Genomic DNA, 10,267 nt, shown 5'->3' with positions numbered 1-10,267 from the left:
TGGGTGTAACATGTCAATGTCAGAACAGAAGAATAGCCTCACTGGGTCAGGCCAAGAATCCATCTGGTCCAGCACTGATGGGGCACAGATGGGGGAAATGGTCACCCTTCAGAAGCTGTTGGACTACAGCTCCTGACGATTGTCTTTAAAAAATAATATTTTTATTCAGTTTTACATTTAACAATTAGAATCACATGTAAAGCATAATCAAATACACATAGGATTCTCTGAATCCCTTGACTCCCCTCCACCCCTTCATGGGTCCCGTAGTTATTCTTTTCCAGCTGCATCATATATTGTTCTCCATGTTTCCTTAACAGTCAGTCCTTACCATAGTTCCTGTTACATTGCAAGTGTTTTTAAAATCCTGCCAGTGTTTTTAATTGTTTACAGTGTTCTTTTAAGTAACTTATAAATTTTCCCCATCCTTTATTAAATTTATCACCTTCTTGGTTTCTGATCTTCCCGGTCACTTTTGCCATTTCGGCATAGTCCATCATCTTGTGGTTAACCATTCTTCTTTGGTAGATACTTTATCTTCCTTCCATCTCTGGGCCAACAGCACCCATGCAGCTGTCGTAGCGTACATAAACAGTCTTTTCTCTTCCTTTGGTAGTTCTGGACCTAAAATTCCTAATAAGAAAGCTTCTGGTTTTTCAACAAAAGTTATTTTAAACATTTTCTTCAACTCATTAGAAATCATTTCCCAATATGCTTTTGTCATCTTGCACGTCCACCACATATGGTGGAATGTGCCTTCCTTCTCTTTGCACTTCCAGCAAATATTTGTAGCAGTTCTATACATTTTTGCTATTTTAGTAGGAGTTAGGTACCAAATGATACATCATTTTCATATAATTCTCCTTCAACATACAGCATGCGGTAAATTTTAAATCTTTCCTCCATAACTTTTCCCATGATGAAAATGGTATGTTGTATCCAATATCGCTCCTGACCATTGTCAATGGGAGCTGAAGTCCTGTTACACCTGAAGGGCCACAAGTTCCCTCTCTCGCTTGCAGCTGATGGGCATCCCCCATATTTCTCCTTGGGTTCTGTGCCTTTGTCCCGCAGGCATAACTATTCTTCCTACATTTATTTATTTATTTATTTATTTATACATACATACATACATACATACATACATACATACATACATACATACCCCGCCCATCTGGCTGGGTTTCCCCCACCACTCTGGGCGGCTTCCAACAAAGATTAAAATACATTAAAATATCACAGATTAAAAACTTCCCTAAACAGGGCTGCCTTTAGGTGTTTTCTAAATGTCAGGTAGTTGTTTATGTCCTTGACCTCTGATGGGAGGGCGTTCCACAGGGCGGGTGCCACTACCAAAAAGGCCCTCTGCCTGGTTCCCTGTAGCTTTGCTTCTCGCAGTGAGGGAACAGCCCTCGGTGCTGAATCTCAGTGTCCGGGCTAAACGATGGGGGTGGAGACGCTCCTTCAGGTATACAGGACCGAGGCCGTTTAGGGTTTTAAAGGTCAGCACCAACACTTTGAATTGTGCTCGGAAACGTATTGGGGGCCAATGTAGGTCTCTTAGGACCGGAGTTATGTGGTTTCGGCGGCCACTCCCAGTCACCAGTCTAGCTGCCGCATTCTGGATTAATTGAAGTATCCGGGTCACCTTCTTTAACTACCTTGTGATGACCATGAATGTAGGTTTGTTGGTGGAGAACCCAACCCTAGGATAAAAGTTGAATAGGACAGGAGTGGCAGAGAGCAGTCCCGAATCAGAAGCTGAAGCTGGCAAGTGGGAGGAGGGTGGTAAAGATGCAAAGATTAGTCAGGCTGGTGAAGAGTCACAAGTGTCCCCCACCCCCTCCTGCTGAGACAAACTGCCCTTCTCCATGTCTCTTTTGGCCAAGGAGAGATTGGCTGCACGCAGGTGCAGTCTCCAATCGCCTTTGGAAAGCCCTGGACAGGAGGAGACATAGGCAGGCAGGGAGCTTTCGTCTTGGCAACTGAGTCCCACACGGAATGAGCTTCTGTGCTCATTAGGCCTGACACTCAGCCAAGGCTGTGAAGATCATGTTTTTGCTAATAAAGAATTAACTCCAACTCTGAACTGTGTGGTTTAATAGCTGGCTTGCTCTGTGACAATCACTTGCATAGCACTTTTAAGCCACAGTGGTCCTAGGCTGGCAGGTTGCCCCACCCCTGCACTGCCTAGCTGTGTATGACTACTTCCATCTCACCTGCTCTGCCTGTATATTCCCCTGTTTTTTGTGGGAATGTTAGGGATGTGGATTAGGATATATTATTAGATAGATCCTATCCAAGCTTGTGTTACCAAGCTTCCAATATCAGCAGAGCGTGAGCGTTAGGTTTGTTAGAACCTCTGCAACAATATTATACTTCAGTATTATACTTCCTGGCAAATCCCCTTTGTCCCTCTTAAAAAGAAATACACGACACAATAGTATTAAAATAAGATAGAGTTTACTCACATGACATCCTGAGTTAACAGCATAATCTCAGAAAGGCAGGCTTATGTAGAAAAGTTACAAATATATACATCTGGAGTCTTCTTAGTAAAGTGAGGCTCCATCTGGTCTCTCTCTTGGCAGCAGGCCGAGAGGGAGAACCATCCTAACTGTAGATTCTCTGGAGATGTTTTCCCATGGAAGGAGAAATGGCTAAGAGAGAGAATGGCTGCTGGCTATCTGGAGGAACAGGAACTGAACTTAGTCAGGTGTCCCTTCAGGTGAGTTCCTCTTAGTGGACACTCTAGGAACTGTTGTGACTTGTCTGCCACAGTGTTCCATCCCACATTTTTCTCCTCACAGGGGTTACTTCTGGCCTTGAAGCCCCACTAGGAGAAAATCAGCTGAGGATCAGTTGCTTCTGGGAGAAAGGTTCAGGACTTCCACCCCATCTGCCCAGCCATGTTAAAGCATCCCTCATTAACCAGCTTTATGGAAGATCGCCTGCGATCCATTCTAACATATATGTTTGCTGCTGCCTTGTTCTGTTTGTCCCATGGAGAAGCAGAGCTTGCAAAACACTCTGTTCCCCCTTTTGCTCCAACTTTTCCCCAAGTTGTTAAAAAAAATACAAACTATGTTGTTAAACGTTACATCAATAATGACAAGGCAAAGTCCAGGCCATGAATACTGCTTTCAACCAAAGCAGATGCGATGCATTTGCAAAACGCACACACTTTGCAAAAGTTATAAATATGGGACAAACTACAGGAAAACCAGAGAATTTTCTGCTTCTTAAATGGGAAGCATCCTTCAATCACTTGTGCTGAATAAGTCTTTTCATCTCTAAGGGACTTCTAAGATCAAATGTTCTAAAAGTGAAGCGGGATTCTTTCTGTTAATAGCAACATGGCATGCATGCAGAGATGCCTTTATGCTATGCCAAAAGATTAAAACATGCTAGTTGCTTTTTTAAAATAAACACAAAAAAAACCTGGTCTGTATGAGCCACAGTTTCTCTTATTGGTGCACTTGCATAAGAGCGCACATATGGGATGCAGGTTTCTGGAGATCAGAGCATTGACAAGCTATTGGCGATCACAGGCAGCACCTGGTCACGTTCTACCACCCTCTGTAATAAAGTTCCAGATGTCTACAAGTGAATGCAGCTGTTGGTTGAGCGCTTCCTTTTCCTAAACTACTTTACAAGTATCATCAGAAAGAATGGAGAGGAGAGAATGGAACAGATGGTGTTTGGGGAACCTAGGACCTGGAGAAGAACCTGAAAATGCAGTAAGGAAATAGCTCTCTCAGTGCAGAATTACTGTAGGAGCATTGGGTACTTGTAGACCAATCCTCTGCTATCTGCCTCATTGAAATATTAAAATCCCAAGCTCATACTGTGTGTTGCAGGGTGGGGTGGGGGTGGGGAGATCACCATGTTGCAGATTTCAAGCATTTCAATCATCTGGTGGGCACCTCATTTGCACAGCAACCTTAGTTAGGTTTCTCATATTCCACCCAGGGCCAGCTTACCCATAGGAGCTAGGGGTGCAGGGCACCTGGGCGCCGGGCTCTCAGGGGTGCCAGGCCAAGAGTCCGGAGCTGAGATTTGGAGTCCGGGGATTGGGAAGAGCCGACAGCCGCTGCCGAGCGGAGCATAGCCCGTCGGAGCCTTGCAGCTCTTCCGCTGTGGGCGAGCAAAGCGCTGGCTGGCTTCTCCCTCCTGCACACCTGGGAGAGAGGCCCGACCAGCGCATGCTGCTCACATGAGGCAGCCGGCTTTGCTCAGTCGCTGCTGCTGCCACTGCTGCTGCCTCAGGCTCCTCTGTTGCTGCTGAGGTGGACAGATAGGCCAGCTCTGCTGTGCGTGCCTCACCGGCCTGCCCTTAAAAAAGGTGAACAACTTTGGGGTACCCCACCTAAAAAAGGTTGACAACTCTGGGCAACCTGGGGGGGGGGGCACCGGGCAGATCTTTGCACCCTGGCGGCACATATGCTTAAGACAGCCCTGATTCCACCTCCCCAAATCTGGACATCCTGATTTCCAGATTATCATTATATTTTACCAATTATACAATTTTACTCTGTACATTACGGGTGGCAGAAGAACTAGTGAAAGGAGTTAAAATTTTGCTACAGCCAGAAATATCTGCAAAAAAATATATGCTTTAGTTCAGTCCTAATTAAACATGAATAATGCCTTTTTCCCATTCAAGTGATGATTATACAGAAAAAATACTTTCAATTAACTCATTGGAAACTGTTCCCAAAATCTCTGGTGATGCAAAGGTATTAACAACGTGAATGGAAATGTGTCAGAATTTAATCCCAGAAATCATCAAAAGGGCCATCTTGGGTTCTGATTCCAGTTTAGCAATCAAATGATGAAAATCTAATTGTGTGGCAAAATTACACACTGGATGCAACGGAGAGCAACGGAGGATTGGATTGCTCATCTTTCTTCAACTTGTCCTCAGCCAAGTGGCATGGAACAGCTGGCCAGAATTTCTGAGTGCCTTTAATGAAGTGAATAGTTCATTGTTAGTATTTGGTGATTAAATGCAAAAGGACTAATATTCCTGTGTGGATTTGCTGAAAGGCAGTTGCCCCAAAAGGCAGGCAAGTCTCAGAAAGTGTCACATGGCTTTACAATCGGCTTATTCAGAAACGCAGAGCAACCCTACTCTTTGAGTCGAGTATGTTCTGCTGTGTTCAATGGCATTTACTCCTAGGTAAGGATGGATTCACCACCTTCGTCATCAGTTTGCAATTCTTTAAAGAAAAAGGTATACTTGAAAAGTCATATGCATTTTCATTCGCATTTATCCTAATACATGCATTTTTACATTATTTTCACATATATACAAACATTTTAATGCACTTTTCGTTCATATACATGTTTTTGATTAGAGAGCTGAATCACAAAATCAGGAGGAGTGCAAAATTTGAAGGGTATGTGTCAGGGTGCTTGTCTTTCAGACTTTTTATTGGTGCACATTATTTACAGTGTAACGGATTGCTCATTTCATGTCTACCCGCTCGAGTCAGATTCCTGCACTACCCCCCTCCGCGTTCAGGACCAGCATAAAAGCCTCGGAACTGAGAAGCACCTCCCTTTCCTCCTCCTCCTCCTCAATTTCGGCATCAGGGGGACGGGTCTTCTGTCTGACCTATTCCTGTCCACTTTTTCCGCCTCCATCTCTTCCTGCCTATGGAGCAGGGGCTCTTTGATGTTGTCAGAACCCTGGCACTCCCTCTCCATTTCCTGACTCCCCTCTTCAGACCCCTCGCTCTCATGACTGCTGGGAGATGGGCTGCTTCTGATGAGGGGGGAGGGTTCTCTATAACCCCTCCCCCTTACAGTATGTTTTGGTTGATGCATTGTTTTGGAAAGTGCAAATTCATATTTAAAAAGTTACACCCCAAAAGTTGCCTTCCATCCTGGCTCCCAAGTAAGTTTGCACAGAATTGCAGTTTTACAGTACAAAGCCATGCATTCTGCTCAGAGGTAATCTCCATTATATTCAATTGGACTTGCTCCCGGTCAGGTGCGTACAGAATAATTGCAGCCTTGGTCCTTTTACTTTTTTAAAAAAAACTATTGCAATTATTTAAACATTTTTAACACACCAACTACAGGATAAATGCTGTTTCCTCTATTTTCTGTTCCTGGCTTCAAAAATCTGTGCAAATGAACTTGTGTCTAATTCAATTGGGTTTGCTGTCAAAAACCTTCTCCAGCATTCTAATGAAATGAATTCCAAACCCTGGAGAGTCACTCCAGGGAAGCACCATGTGATACAAAGTCTTCCAAAGGAAAAAGCTTCAAGCCAGCATATGGTTGCCAAGGAGTTATTTCCAAGCCACTGTCATCCCCCCAAAAATGTTGATACTTACATCTTCTTTCTCACAATATGGTGTTACAAAATGATAAGGAAGAGAAGCAGCCATTATTTCAATCGCGCAGATGACATGCTGCACATCTATATTTCAGAATCAGGAACTATAAACGTAGCTAAATGTTCCACTTTTGTGGTGGTTTAATGTGCTTTCTATGCTTGTTGGGCAAGAATGCCCTGGCCCAGCAAGGAAAATCTGTGGACTGCTGATGCAGGGGTGAAACCGGGTGTAGCTCACAGGTGTAGCTTATCCATCACCACCATGGATGCTTTGAATGTGTTTATGAAGATGTACCACCCTGTCTGGGGGCACTAGTCATATACAATGAAGGAATGGCTGGAACTGTATTGGGGGCATAAATGTTTAAAGCTGGAGCCATTCCCATTTTCACTTTGGGTTCAGAGACACAATCTACCACGACCCATGAGACAGGGACCATGTAATGCACAGTGGAAGACACTTGAGGTTCAGTCTAATTCCTTAAAGGAAGAAGCTCCAGCACCTTCTCAGCCAGAGGACACAACCCTGCAGGAACTCTGTCCCTCTAGCCTCACAAAGGCTACAAAATAAGGTTATAGCCTTTGGATCAGCCAGCCAGCTCCTCAAAAGACTACCATACTTAATGCCTTTTGTTGTTTAGTTGTTTAGTCGTGCCCGACTCTTCATGACCCCATGGACCAGAGCACAACAGGCACTCCTGTCTTGCACTGCCTCCCGCAGTTTGGTCAAACTCATGTTCGTAGCTTCGAGAACACTGTCCAACCATCTTGTCCTCTGTCGTCCCCTTCTCCTTGTGCCCTCAATCTTTCCCAGCATCAGGGTCTTTTCCAGGGAGTCTTATCTTCTCATGAGGTGGCCAAAGTATTGGAGCCTTTAGGCAGCCTAATTAAGGCTTCCATTAACTTTAGCTCCCTGCAGAGTGAGCATCTATTGTCATTGTCAGTAGGACCTCTAAGGCCCGGGGGGGGGGGGCCGGATGCGGCCCAATCACCTTCTCAATCTAGCCCATGGACGGTCTGGGAATCAGCGGGTATTTACATGAGTAGAATGTGTCCTTTTCTTTAAAACGCGTCTCTGGGTTAATTGTGGGGCCTGCCTGGTGTTTTTACATGAGTAGAATGTGTGCTTTTATTTAAAATGCACCTCTGGGTTATTTGTGGGGCATAGGAATTTGTTCATATTTGTTTTCAAAATATAGTCTGGCCCCACACAAGGTCTGTGGGACAGTGGACTGGCCCCCTGCTGAAAAAGTTTGCTGACCCCTGAGCTATTGATTAGCAAGAGAATGGTTGGTTGGGGGGGCGGAAAACGGGACACAGAAGAAATTTTCAGCCCACCACTGCCAAAGGATAGTGCTGTGAAGTGCACAGAGCTGGTGAGAAGACCTTATGAGAAGGAGGGATGTACAAAGGGCATGTGACAGTGATGGGGGAGGCGTGGAGGAAACGACTTCAATGAAGTGGCCAGGAATCATATAATATGGTCATGGTTGGAAGCAAAGGGGCAAGGCCTTTTAAGGTAAATCATGGGATCTTAAAGCCTATGCAGAAAACAGCATGGAGCCAGTGCAGAGACTTAAGGAGGAGGAGGGTGTTCAAATCAGTACAACAGGAGATTTCAGCTTAACAGAGATATTTTGAATGACAGGAGAGGGGAACAGCCAGCAGGTGGGAATGCCAGCAAATACCCAAGGACGATGGGTCGCTTTTTCCAGTTTAGCATTAATTATAGCTGAATTTCACAAGTATCTGCACAGCATACCTGATTCCCATGGTTTCTGAGGAATTTCTTAAGGAGTACATTTCAGATTTAAATCATTTAATCACCTCTCAAAATTCACCGTATTAATAACATTTTTGCTAGCATTTCCAGAACGACGGCATTCGGTTTACTTAATTGCTATTGGAGCAAATTGGAGCGTTGTGTTTAGTGAATGGTTTTTTTTTTCTCTCGACTGGACACAACTGTTGCCAGGGATCAGGTAGGAGACATTGGCAGCTAATGGGCCAGAGGCCAGCTCAGTGAGTTAGGAGGGATTCTAGCTCAGATCCTTAGTGCTGTCAGCCAGTATGAAGAGTAGGAAGCATTTAACAGCTTGTTAAAGTACAATTGAGTACAATTTAATTGAGTACAATTAAAACAAAATAGGAAACAAAATCATTCCACAATAATAAGCAAAGATTTGGGCAAACTTTGATTGAGGTTTTAAAAACTCCGGTTCCTTGAACTGAGCAGAGCATGTTTTGCAATCAAGGTAGTGCTACATAGAGCATGGTACACTAATGGAGGTAGGAGGTTACTGGAGCATGCAGTACTTTGGCCAGGTTCTTTGGGTCCAAAAACAGCCATAGATGGAGAAACTAGCCATAACTGATCATAGGTGCTTCTTGTCTTCCAGAGACAGCGATGGATCCAGGAGCATGGAGCAACAAAAGTGTGCGGAATGCAGCATACTTTCTTTTTTAGAGCAGTTCTTTTCAGCGCTTAGCTCCCAAGGCAGCTTACAACAGTAGGTAAGGACAGAACCAAAATAATAACTAGAACGTATGAAATCACACGAAACCACTAACAATAACAGCAGCAACATCAGACAGACAGTGGAGATCAGAGAGAGAACAACAATAAGATAAAATCCTTACAAAATGGCCAGAGAAACAAGAAAAAGAAAGGAGCAGAGCCATGCCCCAAATGTTTGTGCAAATGGGGTTGTTTTGACCAGGTGTCTGAAAACTGACTGTACCAGGAAAACATGGGAAAGGTTCTTCCACAAATGGGACATGGCCATTTTCCTTGTCGCTAACCTATTTCTGAAAATGTGGACATGCAGAGAAAAGCCACAAAGCATGGCAGGAGGTGGGGCGGGGAGAAAATGATCCTTAAGATTCCCTGATCAAAAATCATTAAGGGCTTTATATAGCTCACAGCTTTATCAGGACCAGCACTTTGAAATGAGTCCAAGCACACACTGGAAGGCTGTGGAACTTCTTTTAACCCTTGCAGAATATGTTCGGTTTGGCCGCTTGCAGTCAGCAGCTGCTGCATTCCACTTCAACCGAAGTTCCTGAGCAACATTTTTGCAGTAATACAAACTGGTTACCAGAGCATGTATAACAGTGGCAAGGCTATCTTTGTAAAGGGCATAAAACTGATACAGTTCCTTACCCAAAGAGCTTACAATCTAGATCAGATAGGCAAGACAAAGATGGAGGAGCAGGGCGATCAGATACTGATGCTGAGTTATGGGGAGGATCAGATGGGGAGCGAAGAAGCAGGCAAAATGAGGCTGGGGCAGTGAAGTAAAGGCTTGATTTCAGGAAGGAAAGTGGAGAAAATGAAAACTGGAAGGGAAAAGGAAAGGGAAGCGACAAAAGGAGATGGGGAGGATGCTGTTACAGGGTGAGCACCGCAGGAGAAGGAAGGGACGTGACTTCCAGCTGGAGGCTTAGTTTGTCAATATTCTACAAGGCAGGCTCAGGCAGTATGTGGACCGAGAACTCCCAGAAGTGCAAGCTGGATTTCAAAGGGGCAGAGGAACCAGAGACCAAATAGCAAACATCCGCTGGATTATGGAGAAAGCTAGAGAGTTCCAAAAAAATGTCTACTTCTGCTTCATTGACTATGCAAAAGCCTTTGACTGTGTCGACCACAGCAAACTATGGCAAGTTCTTAAAGAAATGGGAGTGCCTGATCACCTCATCTGTCTCCTTAGAAATCTCTATGTGGGACAAGAAGCTACAGTTAGAACTGGATATGGAACAACTGATTGGTTCAAAATTGGGAAAGGAGTATGAAAAGGTTGTATATTGTCTCCCTGCTTATTTAACTTATATGCAGAATTCTTCATGCGAAAGGCTGGACTGGATGAATCCCAAGCTGGAATTAAGATTTCCGGAAGAAATATCAATAACCTCAGGTAT

This window comes from Zootoca vivipara, chromosome 8, assembly GCF_965207765.1.
Source record: "Zootoca vivipara chromosome 8, rZooViv2.hap1.1, whole genome shotgun sequence".
NCBI classification, from domain to species: domain Eukaryota; kingdom Metazoa; phylum Chordata; class Lepidosauria; order Squamata; family Lacertidae; genus Zootoca; species Zootoca vivipara.
This window is presented reverse-complemented; position numbering follows the sequence as displayed.